Here is a 12,547-nt window from a genome sequence, read left to right as displayed (position 1 = left end):
CCTAATTCACCAATAGTGGGGTGCAGAAAGCAGGAGCACAAACAACTTTATTGCTGCAATGTTCATGGACACATAATAACATGGAGTATGGTCCAAGCTCCATTGTGCCGGCACTGACAATAAGACAATGCAGGGAGGGAAGTGACCATCCATCCTCCTCTGTCAGGGGAGCCACATCCACACAGGGACAGAGGAGCCAGGCACTGTCATCACACGGCGGAGGGGGAAGGGAGGGACGGACAGAGGGAGAGGGAAGATCTCCGACTGAGTCAGGAAGAGGGAGGAGGAATAAAGATTAAAAATGGCCACCAGCAGCTGCTGGCTACAGCAACAACTCCTGACTTTCCGGGATAGGGACACTGGCCGGGCCGGTCGGCATTGATGGGAAGGAGTGGGAGCGAGCAGGGCTCAAGGCTGGCACCGATCTGTGAAGAAAGGGCACACAGTGGATCCTAGGCAGCAGCCTCAGCCCCATTCCTTTCTCTCCTCACCTTGACACTTGGATGGTCGGATTGTGCTCTTTTTCTCACTGCACTCATCAGTATCGCCGTGCCCGGCACCCGTGGATGTATCTGGGCAGGGATCGCTGGGCATGAGCATGCCCGGAGGAGCAGCAGCCGGGACACTGCATTAAAGGAGGAGGATAACATAGGATAACACCCTGCTGTTCTGCCATCCTGTGCCACCCTGCTCTGAGGTGAGTGGACGTGCCCATAGCAGTGTGCCAGGGGCCTGGGCATTGATCTTGGGGTGTTGTGGCCTCTGCAGATCTCACTGATGGCAGCTTTCTACTTGAACAGGGTTTTGCTTTGTCACTAGTCACCACTTTCCATCAGTATCTATAATGTTCCATAGCTGGGTGCTATAGGGTGGCTTCTCACCCATGTATTACATCCTGCCCCCAGTGGTTTCCTGATGATCCAGCATTGTCAGACTTCACTAAGAAGCAGAAGTGTTTTTTCTGCTGATCATTTCCCCATAAATCTGTTCTGTCCAGATGACATCCACTAATGCCAGTCACCCAGGTTTGCATAAATCCTTAACTGCATATACATCTGGTATACAGTGTTTATTTTTGTGCACCAGGTGGCCCAGGATGAACATTGCTTTATGTGCTTTCCTTAGTATATTGATTGTAATGATATATGTGAGAGTCTACATGGCATCTGTAACATCCATGATACAGATTTAAAGTCAAGGATCACTAGCTGGTAATCTTGGCTCAGACCTTGTTATAAGATCTGAAAAGCACAGATAGTCTACATACTGTACACTGGCACTGGGCATCCTATTATCTTTGCAGGTGGCAACATTGCTTTCCCCCAACCCTGGTATGTTGCCCCCGCTGGGTATGCAGGAATGTGTCTTGGTGGGCCACAGATGCTTTGCAGTGAGATAAATCCCGGTACTGGATGTCTTTATTGTCCTGCATGTGTGAAATGTATAACAATAAGATACATATTATGTGGTTCACATAGCACCAACATAGTCCTCAGAGCAGTACAATGAATGGGCTGTAAAGATCTTGCACTCTCTAGGCCTCTTTAGGATGGGAAGACCTTTCAGCATAGCTTTGTTGTATACACTCTATGTACAGAGCATTGACTTCCAATATACATAATGTATTAGCTGAATATTGCTTTAGATTTTTAACCGTTTCCTAGTCTGGTGTTCAGGAGCTGTCATTACAGTAGAGTTTTCTTGGCTGGCTTCCCGTCATCGCTTGACCTCCTGTAAAATCTGCTGAGGTGTATTGATTGTGTAGAGTGGACGGGTCATGTGATGCTGATATTTCCTGTGATTTCCGTTTAGGAAAAAAAATCGTCCTTTCTGGTAATTTATTCTCCTATCCCATCACAGAAACACATTATAGATGATAATATCTCCGGCCTGTAAAATGCCTATGTCTTGAGAAATATCTGCAGACATAAGTGCTGTGAGCGTCTTAGGTAAAGGGCATTGTTCAGGAAGCGGTCACATGGTATACTTGGCATTGATTTATAAAATGAATCCTGGGAATGTATTAGCTTGCCTAAATAGCAATTCCTCATATTATTATTATTATTGCAGATAATTTCTTCAGCAGTCAGGGGATCACGTAATAACATTACTATTAGGGGCCTACAGCTTTCATACTGATCCATTAGAAGGTATCTTCTGCTTCGAGTAATAGATGTGTATGTAGTATACCATGGTATATGTATGACACCAAGGTGTAGCTTTACTAGTTCTCTTGAGCCCAAAAATGCCCAACATTTTGTAAGGTGATTCCCTCTGCCATCACATTGGGTATGCTGGTACCTAAGTACCAGCAGTGATTGAAAACTTGTATTGCAGGTTAATTTGTGCCATACATTTTGGCCTTTTTTTTTTTTTTTTTCATTTCTATTTTTCACTCCCCACCTTCAAAAATGTATAACTTTTTTTTATTTTTACACGTAAAGAGCTCTGTAACGCCTTGTTTTTTGCGTGACAAATTGCACTTCATATTGACTGTGTTTAATATTCCCTGCCGTGTATGGGAAGCGGGAAAAAAAATTCCAAATGTAGTGAAAATGGTGAAAAAACGCATTTACGCCGTTTTCTTGTGGGCTTGGATTAAGGGGGTTAAGGACACCCGACTTACAGACAACCCCTAGTTTAAGACGGACCCCTCTGCCCACTGTGACATCTGGTGAAGCTCTCTGGATGCTTTACTATAGTCCCAGACTGCAATGATCAGCTGTAAAGTGTCTGTAATGAAGCTTTATAGCAAAATATTTTGAAACTCCAATTGTCACTGGGGCAAAAAGAAGAAGTTTGGTCTGGATTTACAATTCTAAAATATACAGTTTAAACTTACTGTACATACAAATTCAACTTAAGAACAAACCTATGGAACCTCTCTTGTTTGACTGCCTGTATTGCCAAATTGCACCAGGATATCGACCTAGAAAAAAAAATTAAGCTCATTGTGTGTTTTCACTATATGTCACCTAGTGCCAGTGCGGAATTTGTGTAAACAGCAAGTGTATATGATATTTTTTTATTTTTTTTTATTAGCTAAAACTTCCTACACAAAATACTAAAACGTTAACATGACAGCAAGATATAGAACATGCAAAATATGTTCCATGTACATTCCAATCATATTTACTGTACCTGTAAATAATTATATAACTTATCAGTACTTTGGAAAATAAATTGATACCCTTGTAACAGGGGTGATTATATAGGGGTTGCATCAGGACCCTGGTATCTGAAGAGGAACCTCTGCCATGCAAGGGTTGCGGAGGACCTGTTACACATGTGGTATTGGCACCTTGAATCTGCAAGTTCTGCCTCTGATATTTTGGTTTTGCTGACATTTGAGGGGTTTAAAGGGGTTTTCTATGATTGGAATATTGATGACCATTAATACTGCATTGGTGGAGGTGTGACAGCTGATGGTAAGTATACCAAGTTTCATAAAGGGCATCTTCATCCTGGTGGTAGGTCTGTATGCAAATGAGTCATAGGTGCTAATGGAGCCTGGAGCCCCCTTAAGCTCATTTGCATAAAGTATTTAATCCTGGTGGTAGATTTCCTTTAATGTATATAATTTCTAATGGGGCCATTGAAGAGGAAGGGTCCCTTCTCAGGTCCGTCTACTCATTCCTCTCTACTTGCCCCGTAAGCAAGGTGCATTTACTACAAATACAGCAATGATTGCAAATACTTAAAGGGAACCTGTCACAATTTTTTTTTTAATTTCATTACTGTATAAAAGTCTATTTTATATTACCTGGTTCCCTGCCAGCTACATGTGGCGAGTGCATGAGGAGACTGAGACACAAGCACATGGGCTGTTGCAGCTGCCCCTCCATGGGATTTGCCACACACTGCTGCCAGGGAGCCAGGTAATGTGAAATAGTTTTATAAAGTAGTGGCTGGATTCAGACAAAGGCATTTTTAAAATCTTTATAGCAGAGGCTATTGGTGCGTGTCACGAGCTAAAAATGACATTCCTGGTAAAAGGGTTGCTTTACAGCCCATGGGGGGTGCACTTATTAATTTGGGCACAGGCTGGCGCTGGAAGTGTGCTATAATTTTCAGTGGGATGTAAGTTTGTGGCGCAAGGGATTAATTATTTGGCACTTGAATGATAGGTATAGAATTGTTTCTCCATTCATGAAGGTGAAATAGAACTAATAGAAATAAAGAAATATATGCTCAGAATGCTGCATGTCCATTTAATGGACAGGATGCCCATGTTATATATTGTCAGTGGGCCAGCAATGACTAAATCAATGGGCATCTTTACAGAACATCTCGGCCCAATGGCTTGCATGCCTGCTGTTGGGAAGTGATAAGCCTGTTGCAGTAGTTGGTGTCACATTACCAAGCAAGTCCCTATGGAAAGAAGATGCAGTCGGAGAGTTTTACAAGGAAAGCTTGAATATCTGGTCACGTTGCCTCTAGGGTAATGCTGCAAGCTAGACATTAGAACAATCATTCACACTCCTTTCATATCTGTTCTTGTAAGAACTAAGAGTCCTGCTAGGGCTTAGTAAATGTTGTATCCTCAGGGGTCAAATTCAGCCTCCCACAGAGCAATGTATGTAATGCATTCTGCATATTTAACTCTTTAGGAAAAGTCATCAAAAAGTGCCAGTACTTAACTTTTTTTAAAAATATGTAACTTTAACACCAAGTGGTGGTAATCCCTGATGAAAATATGAAGCAGTGCTGTGTATATATAGTTTTATTCTGGGGCACAGTGAGTTAGTATTTACCTCATATGCATATACCAGTCTGTCTCATGACTATAATCTGCATCATTAACATATAAGCACAAATCCAGATTGTAGCAGAGGAGTAAACTTCTCTCACTGAATATTGCTACAATGCAAATGACTTCAATTGGTCATAACAATAATCTCCCACTATAAATGCACAAAGTAATATGTATGATAATACATCTTTTACCGTCATTAAAAAGTGGTCCGAATGTAGACATTAGAACTTTAATTAGTCTGCGTAAATTTTCATCCTGAGACCCTCTCCAAACATTTTGTAGCACTGCTGAATATGTATAGATCTGTATCTGGTAAGATTTGCAATTTACTGTAAAAAGTTTTGAACATGTCACCAGTTTTCTAAGTAAATATATTTCTAAAGGTTCTATTAACAACTTAATGACATACCTGTACATCAAATGTCTTTAATGGATGGCCGCTTTATGGCTGACACCCACTATCATTGCTGGTGGCCCCCTGACAGACATCCCCTGTCACATCATCATGGAGTGTCAACCAATTGCAGCTGGGACCTTCAGCAAAGGTCTGTTTTCTTTAATAGCAGAACCTGCTGTTAGAAGACCCTTTTACAGATCCAATAATTCTATAGTCTACCCTACTGCAATAATCTAGTATTGCATTATATTGTATAATTGATCAGATATATATTTAAAATTCAAATCACACCCCCTTTCCCTTGAACATAAATAAAAATAAAAGAACAAATATAAACCTGTAATATATATATCATTCATATAATATATAAAGATTCAAAAAGTTAAATGTTTGTCTGTATTACTACTTTTTTGCCATTCCACAACACGTATAAATTTTAATAAAGACTTATCAAAAGGTCCCAAAACTGGTACTAATGAAAATGTCGTCTCATCCCCTCAAAAAATGAAACCCAAAAGTATGAAAAGGGCTTCAAAATATGCCAGAAGTAAGAATTTTGTTCAAAGGTTTTAATGCTTTAAAACCTATTAAAACTGAATAAAACCTATATAAATTTGGTATCCCTGATATCATACCGACCCAAAGAATAAAGTAGAAGTGTTATTTGGAGTGCACAGTGAAAGTCATAAAAATGAAGCCTTCAAGAATATATCGCAAATTTTTTTCTAAATTTCACAGCATTTTTAATTTTTTTTTCCAGTGCACGGCATGGGATATTAAATGCCACCTCTATGAAGTACAATTTGTTGCACAGAAAATAAGCCCTCATACAGCTTTTATTTTTCTCCCAGAGAAATAAAAAATCCATCAGCGGCAAGGGGATAATATGAAATTCTCACCAGACTACCCATCCGTCCTTTCTACAATTGTGGATAATAACATAAAGTGCCATATTTTGTTCTCCCAGTATTTTACACATTTGTCTTATGGTTGTTGAGCAAACTTTAAACGTTTGTGAACACGCTTTTTCTTCAGCAGTGGAGTCTAGCTTGGTGAATGTGCATAAAAGCCATGGAGGTTGGGTGCATTACTTATTGTTTTCTTTGAAACAATTGTACCGGCTGTTACCAAGTCTTTTCTGTACCTCTCTGCAGGTGATCCCTGGCTCTGGCATAAGGGTGCTGTCACACGATCGTGGTTTGATTCCGTTAATCAAACCCTGGGCCGTGCCACGGCCAATCACATATGCAATTACGCATACAAAAGCATACGCGATTGTCCGTGGCCTGGCCCAGTGCGTTTTGATTCCGTTATAAAAGGGAATTTAATGGCGATCGTGTGACTGCACCCTAAGTCTTCTGATAATTCTTCGCTCCTCTGTCTAAAAGCTTGTGGGGTAATTTATTGTGAAATTATGTTCTTCTAGGTTAAGGCCCCAACAGTGCTCACAAGCACCTTCTAGTTTAGAAATTCTTCCATCATGAGATGTTTCTATATCACTTTTTCTATACTTTTTGATATCTGAGCGCAGTGCCAGCATTAGCTGCTGCTGGATTTATTTTGGGTACAACAGACCCCCGTTCTCCTGATCCTTCGAGATCTCCTACCGATCGGCAAGTTCTCCCCTGTCCACAGAATCTTGTTGTAACTGGACAACTTCCTTAATTCTTGTCTGAACAAATGGCGTTATTTATTGGATACATCCATATAGCGGTTATACAACCCAAACGCCTATTGTATAACTCTGTTGACTTTGCAGAGTTTTTTCATTGTGGTGACTGATGTGCGGTAACACACTGTCTCTATTCCCATGAATTGCCATGAATTCATTTTAGTGCAAGCCTTGGGGCTCCTACATCCTAGGATCACACTGCATGTAGATAGTTTTATTAGCTTCTCCACCTATGGAGAACACATGTAGGATCTGCCTGACAGCTGTGCTTACTGGACCGCACCAGCGGTGGGATTGCTTCATATGCGTGCGGTTCTTGGGAGACTTTGAGCAGTGTACCCTGTGATGATCAAAGTTCAGAGATAGTATCCGGTGCTGTTCACATGTTCCTCATAACACATTGCAGAAAATAATCCTCAAAAGCTTGTTACTTATTGAAGAAAGGCATTCTAGATGTTGTCATGATGTATGACCTAAACATTAAGCATGAAAATATGTGAATCGCATGCAGGTGGTGGTCAGATTATATATTTGTTTCTACACCCTTCCTTCCCTGGATTGTGACTGGGTTATGTATGTGCAGTAAGGATTCCATGGAATCGCTCCATTTCAAAGGGTTAATGTGTGGGGGACAGGATTTTAAATTTGCCCCTGGTTTAGGAATGACTTTTACCTCATCAGTTTCAATTTCTATCTACAACATTGTAGGAAATGGAGGGTTATATGATCCTAAACACCCATGACCAGTCTGCACATGCCCTACCACCCAGGACTTGACGTCCCTATTCGGATGACCGTTGTAATGCTGAATACTATCATAGGGTCATGGGTGGCAGAGCATTCGCCCTGTTTACCACAGATTTAGGCGGTGTAGTTTATACCAATTATTGTTTTCACTTTGTATGAGAACATCATTTATTTTATTTTTTTTCCTATTCCTGTATGTTTTTAAATTCATGTTTCACAAAGACAATTCTCAATGCTTTCTTCAGATTTTTGTTATTAAAAGGCATTCATTTATCGTTCTGTTAGTGGGGCCTTACTGAGTCCTGGCTGTAAGTCAAAGGGCGCTGGCATTGGAATCATGTTCAAGGTCATCAGGCTTGGCCTCATACAGGCTAAAACGTCAGAAAATAATTGCAGTTTTTAATATTTTATTACCGGTTAAAGAAGAGCTGATCCTGCTAGAGGGGGCACACACCAGTTTGTCAGTGGGCTTGGTTTACAATCCTGGTGGTGTATCCTTTAAGCCTTAGATCATGCATAGAACAGAAAAAGTAAACATTTTTATAATTTAATATATGTTTGTGGAGTCACAGTCAGTCCATTTTATCATGACACCGACTCTGGAGGTCCGGGCTGCTAATTATTCACTCCCATGCCACCTTCCTCTCCGAGACGTCACGCGAAGGGACAATATGTCCCAGCTGCTAATTATCTGGCATGTCCTTTCTTTTAATAAAGTGCAAATTTTAACAGCACAAGTATAGGACCCTATTGGGGTCACCCAAATTATGCCTAGTCAGTTAAAGGAAATCAACCAGTCGATAAAACACCTAGAAATACTTACCTCCACTCCTCTTCATCTTGTTCTTCTCATGGTGTTCTTCGCTAGTCTTGTCACGCCTGGAACACCTAGAAAAAAAAGTCTTAAAATAAGCACATCCTTGCCACCTCCCTCTCCCATGCTGGGAGCATTGGAGAGCAAGGTGGCAGGAGATTTGATGTCAAAGGAAGTCTTAGCCAGGAGTTACGGATGTGAATGTCAAGCTTAAAGAATATCCTTTATGCCAAAACCCCACTTACATGAAGGTATCACAGTTTAGCTCCATGTTCACACACTCAGCTGCCGGCCTTTAGAGCTCATTTTATGGCATAAACTATAATGCAGACCTTTTTTGGTGATGCTGAAAATATCATTGGTCACATTTCAAGAGTTTTTACAGACTTATAAATTTAATGGGCCCAGGTAATGAGTCATGAAGTGGTCTTAGAATGTTCCTATTGTACAAAGTGTAGTGTAGGGAGATTAGCTCCGGGGATCGTCGTCTCCTAAGCAGACGACCAGCACACACAGGGAATTCACACAATGTGAGTAAGGTTAAGACTGGCCTCAGCCAGCTTTATTTGGCAGTACACAAACTCAAAACATAAAAATAATACCTAAGCCTCTCCGGCACTAACTAAAACATCGAGGTTCCCTACCTCACCAGGTGCTGGCCTACTGCCAGCCACCCCAAAAACACAGCAACAGTTCACTGCCACCGCTCCACAGGCCTTTGCCGCAGCCGGTTTCTTCCCCAGGGTGGAGCCCAGTGTGAAGTCTGCCCCATGTATTAGTGCAGCCCCTCCAGCTGAAAGCTAATCAACTTAATTAGACAGACCCAACTTTTCCAGGTCTGTCTTCTACTCAGCTTTTCAAAAGGCAAAATGTACATTTTATGCCCAAAAGCTTCTCTAGTGGCAGCCACCCTGCCACATATCCTCCCCCTGTGATCAAGGCCGTAGGCCTGATCAATAAGCTTAATTCTCCCTCCGGGGTCAAAGCTCCTATATTGGGGTCTAATCCCTACGGTTCCTAGAAGCACTGCAGAGACCCTACTATCTACTGCATCTTCTATACCTGGAAAATGACAGCTTTTTTCCTTAACTGCAGGAGACACAGACAGCTCAAAATTAGTCCCAGCATCTCTTCCTTCACACAACTGATCAACTTCAATCATGTCTCTATTAACAATTATAGATTTTCTTCTCCTCTTTCTCTTGCATTTTACTGGAGACTCCACATACCCCTCAGGGCTTGGCATGGTTAGGCCCCATCTCTTCATCACCTTGTGGATGCCGTCACACCGGTTACCATCCACTGAGGCATATGCACTGTGCTTTTTCCCCTTAGCATTGCACACGACACGCACGAGTTTGCCCGTTTTCCAGTCTTCAGCTTCGGCACCTTCTTTGGCATTGAAGGGGGCATTACCGTTCAGAGCCAGGGCACGATTCACATTGGTGAGCTTCTGGTCACATGTCTGCAAAGCTGTGCGCTTGCTACCTCTGAGGTCACAACCTCCGCTCTCGGTGTAGGTGAAACTCATCTCAACATCAGCATCATCCTCATCACCTCCAGCTAACACTTCGGACTTCGGACCCAAGTCCTGGCATGGACTTTCCACAATGGCAGCCTTAAGCTCTTCATGGCTTGCACTAGGTTCCTGGCTGACCTCTTCCTCGGTCAGTCCGTCATACGCCTTGCTGGCCAACACCTCAGTCTTCACCGAGTCTTTCCTGTGTAGGAATTTCGAGGGCTCTGTTGACATTATATCAGACACCGTCTCCTCACATCCACTGCAGTCATCACCCGGTATATCTTCAAGGCACTTCTCACCATCCAGACCATCTTCACTTTCGCTCCTCAGATGATCAGGCAGATCTACCGTTGGGTGCAGCTGTGCTGGAGTCTCTGTAGGGCCCATCTGGGTATTCCTCCACTTGCCCAGAGAATGCTGGCATGCACTATGACAGAGACGAGACGACAGAGCTTCCACATGTACACAGCAACTCGGCTGGTCCCTTTGTTGTAGACTTGGTTCAGCAGGCTGAGACAGCTCTTCACCTGTCTTCGGGGGGTAACAATTAACCCATTCTTCGGATTTTCCCAAGACTGTATTCAGACTACTGGTTATAAGCGATCCCACTTGGGTGGCCATCACGGTTGAGACTACAGACTTAGTCACACCCACACCGCCTTGTACTGCACCAGCTTCCCAGCCCAATATATCGGACGTCGCACCTGTAACAGTGTCTCGGGCACCAGTCACTGTATTTGTCTTCAATACGGCTTTTCCAGTTGGCTGCTGAAGAAAAGCCAGGTTGGACTCCTGTTTCCCCAAACCTTTGCGAGCAAAGTCATTACTTGTGGCAACCGGTGGCTCCAGAATGCCTATGAGAGGCCTTGATCCAGTCACTGTAACGTCAGTCAAGGGCTTCTCCTCCTTCTCAGCAACATCACGATCACTGCGGATGCATGGGCGACCTTCCCTCACAGAGTTGTAGACTGCACTCACCACACTGCAGGCAGAACTACCAAAGGGCTGGTGCATCACATGTTCCACCACCTTCTGGGGATCTGGGGTCCCCTCATCCGTAGGTGTATGATTAAGAGTGGCGCTTCCACCCTGTTCACACACAATTTCAGTCAGCACGCCATCATGCGTATTCTGCGGTTCATCAGCAGGTGTACAGGGGTCTGGTTTACGCCTGGTCTCCTTCCTAGGACACTTCTGGTGCCACCTCACGACAGAACACACCTGGAGGTCGGCATCACCATTTTGGCACTTTCTTTTGTTCCCCGAACACGTACACATGTGAACCTCCCATTCACTTTTCTTTGCAAACACTGTATCACAGAAAGGACAGTACGAGATATCAATCTTCAACTCATGTTTCTGTAATATATGTCTCTTTAGGTCATCTTTTCTTCTATAAGACACGTGACAATTGTAGCATTTATACCAGTTATTCCGTAAACCAGTATTCACATGACGCTTCAGTTTATTGATGCTTCTTCTGGCCTTGTTCACACACGAACTCAGTACATCAATCTCCTCAGAAGCCTCAGGTGTATCAGATGTCTGGTTTCCCCCTAACATTTCCTGAACACTGATGTGAGACTCCTCCACAGGTGACTGACACAGGCTATCCTCACCTCCTGCAGGTTCTGAGCGAGTAGCTGCTTCTCTAGGGCTCTGTTCACACTCACTGTTTGTGTAACTCTGGGCTGAAGGGAAACCACTAACAATCAGGATCTCATTATCTTCACCTGCCCTTGCTATGGCGGTATCCCTATCTGAACTGCCATTAGCTACATTACACATCTCAGGCTCGCTACCTGTGTCATTACAACTCCCAACCTCTAGGGGCACCTCTGAGCTAACTCTCTCAGTATCTAGGGCTGCACCTAGTTCACACTCTGCATAATTCTGAACAGACATTGTAACGCTATCAGATGTTATCGGCATTGCAGAATTGTTACAGGTAGTGTCATATAATCACAGTTAACACTATAATCACAGGTTAGAGGCAGATTATGCACAACATTACACTTTTCTGGTTTAACTTCAGAAATTAAGGCATCACAAATATTATCATCATCACATAGTCCATCAGACTTTATCAGTCTCAGTGGCAGAGTCTCCTTCTGTGGGATCAAGACCCCTTGGTCACAGTTCAGACTGCAACCTGTTGAGACTCCACCCACCATCACCTCAGGTCGCTGAGACTTCTCCAGATTGTCCTTTGGGGAGATTGGGACTGTACCCGATGTCAGAGGGGTCTCCCAGGAAAAGCAGCTATTCCCACCACTTGGAATACTTTCCCACAAGTCCCAGAAAAAAGGGAAGTTTTTCCCCAGGATGAACTCCACCTCCAGATCTGCACAAATCTCCAGCTTATGTGTCACAATCGCAATATCACTTTCAAAGTCAATCCAGACAGTCTTACCCTTCCCAGGCTGGTACTTCAGGAACAATAAGATGTCCGGATTAACTCTGGAGACATCCTGAGAACAGTCCAGTTCCACCATCAGCGGGATTCCACCCACTATCATCTCACAGGTCTTGACTGGCAACTTCTCTGGTCTCCTGACCAGAGGACAATGAGGTGCACTGACCTCACATGGCACAGCCGTATGCTGTCGCCGTTGGTTGCCCCTAGCAACCACATCTTT

General features: G+C 43.2%; 1 protein-coding gene across 7 annotated transcripts in view; it reads left to right on the top strand.

Annotated features, from left to right (window-relative positions):
• The first annotated feature begins 248 nt into the window (after positions 1-248).
• The window catches only part of WDFY3 (WD repeat and FYVE domain containing 3), a 152,676-nt gene continuing 140,377 nt past the window's right edge, over positions 249-12,547 (top strand). For 2 of the 7 annotated variants that reach the window (XM_072116004.1, XM_072116022.1), the window contains exon 1: positions 249-697. The gene's annotated coding sequence lies outside the window, so the exon portion shown is untranslated. The remainder of the gene's footprint in view (positions 698-12,547) is intronic. The other 5 variants (XM_072116048.1, XM_072115996.1, XM_072116040.1 and 2 more) reach the window with 3 other exon arrangements.

This window comes from Engystomops pustulosus, chromosome 1 (assembly GCF_040894005.1).
Source record: "Engystomops pustulosus chromosome 1, aEngPut4.maternal, whole genome shotgun sequence".
Taxonomy (NCBI): Eukaryota; Metazoa; Chordata; class Amphibia; order Anura; family Leptodactylidae; genus Engystomops; species Engystomops pustulosus.
Note: the sequence above shows the minus strand (reverse complement) of the source record. Positions and strands in the feature narration are given on the sequence as shown.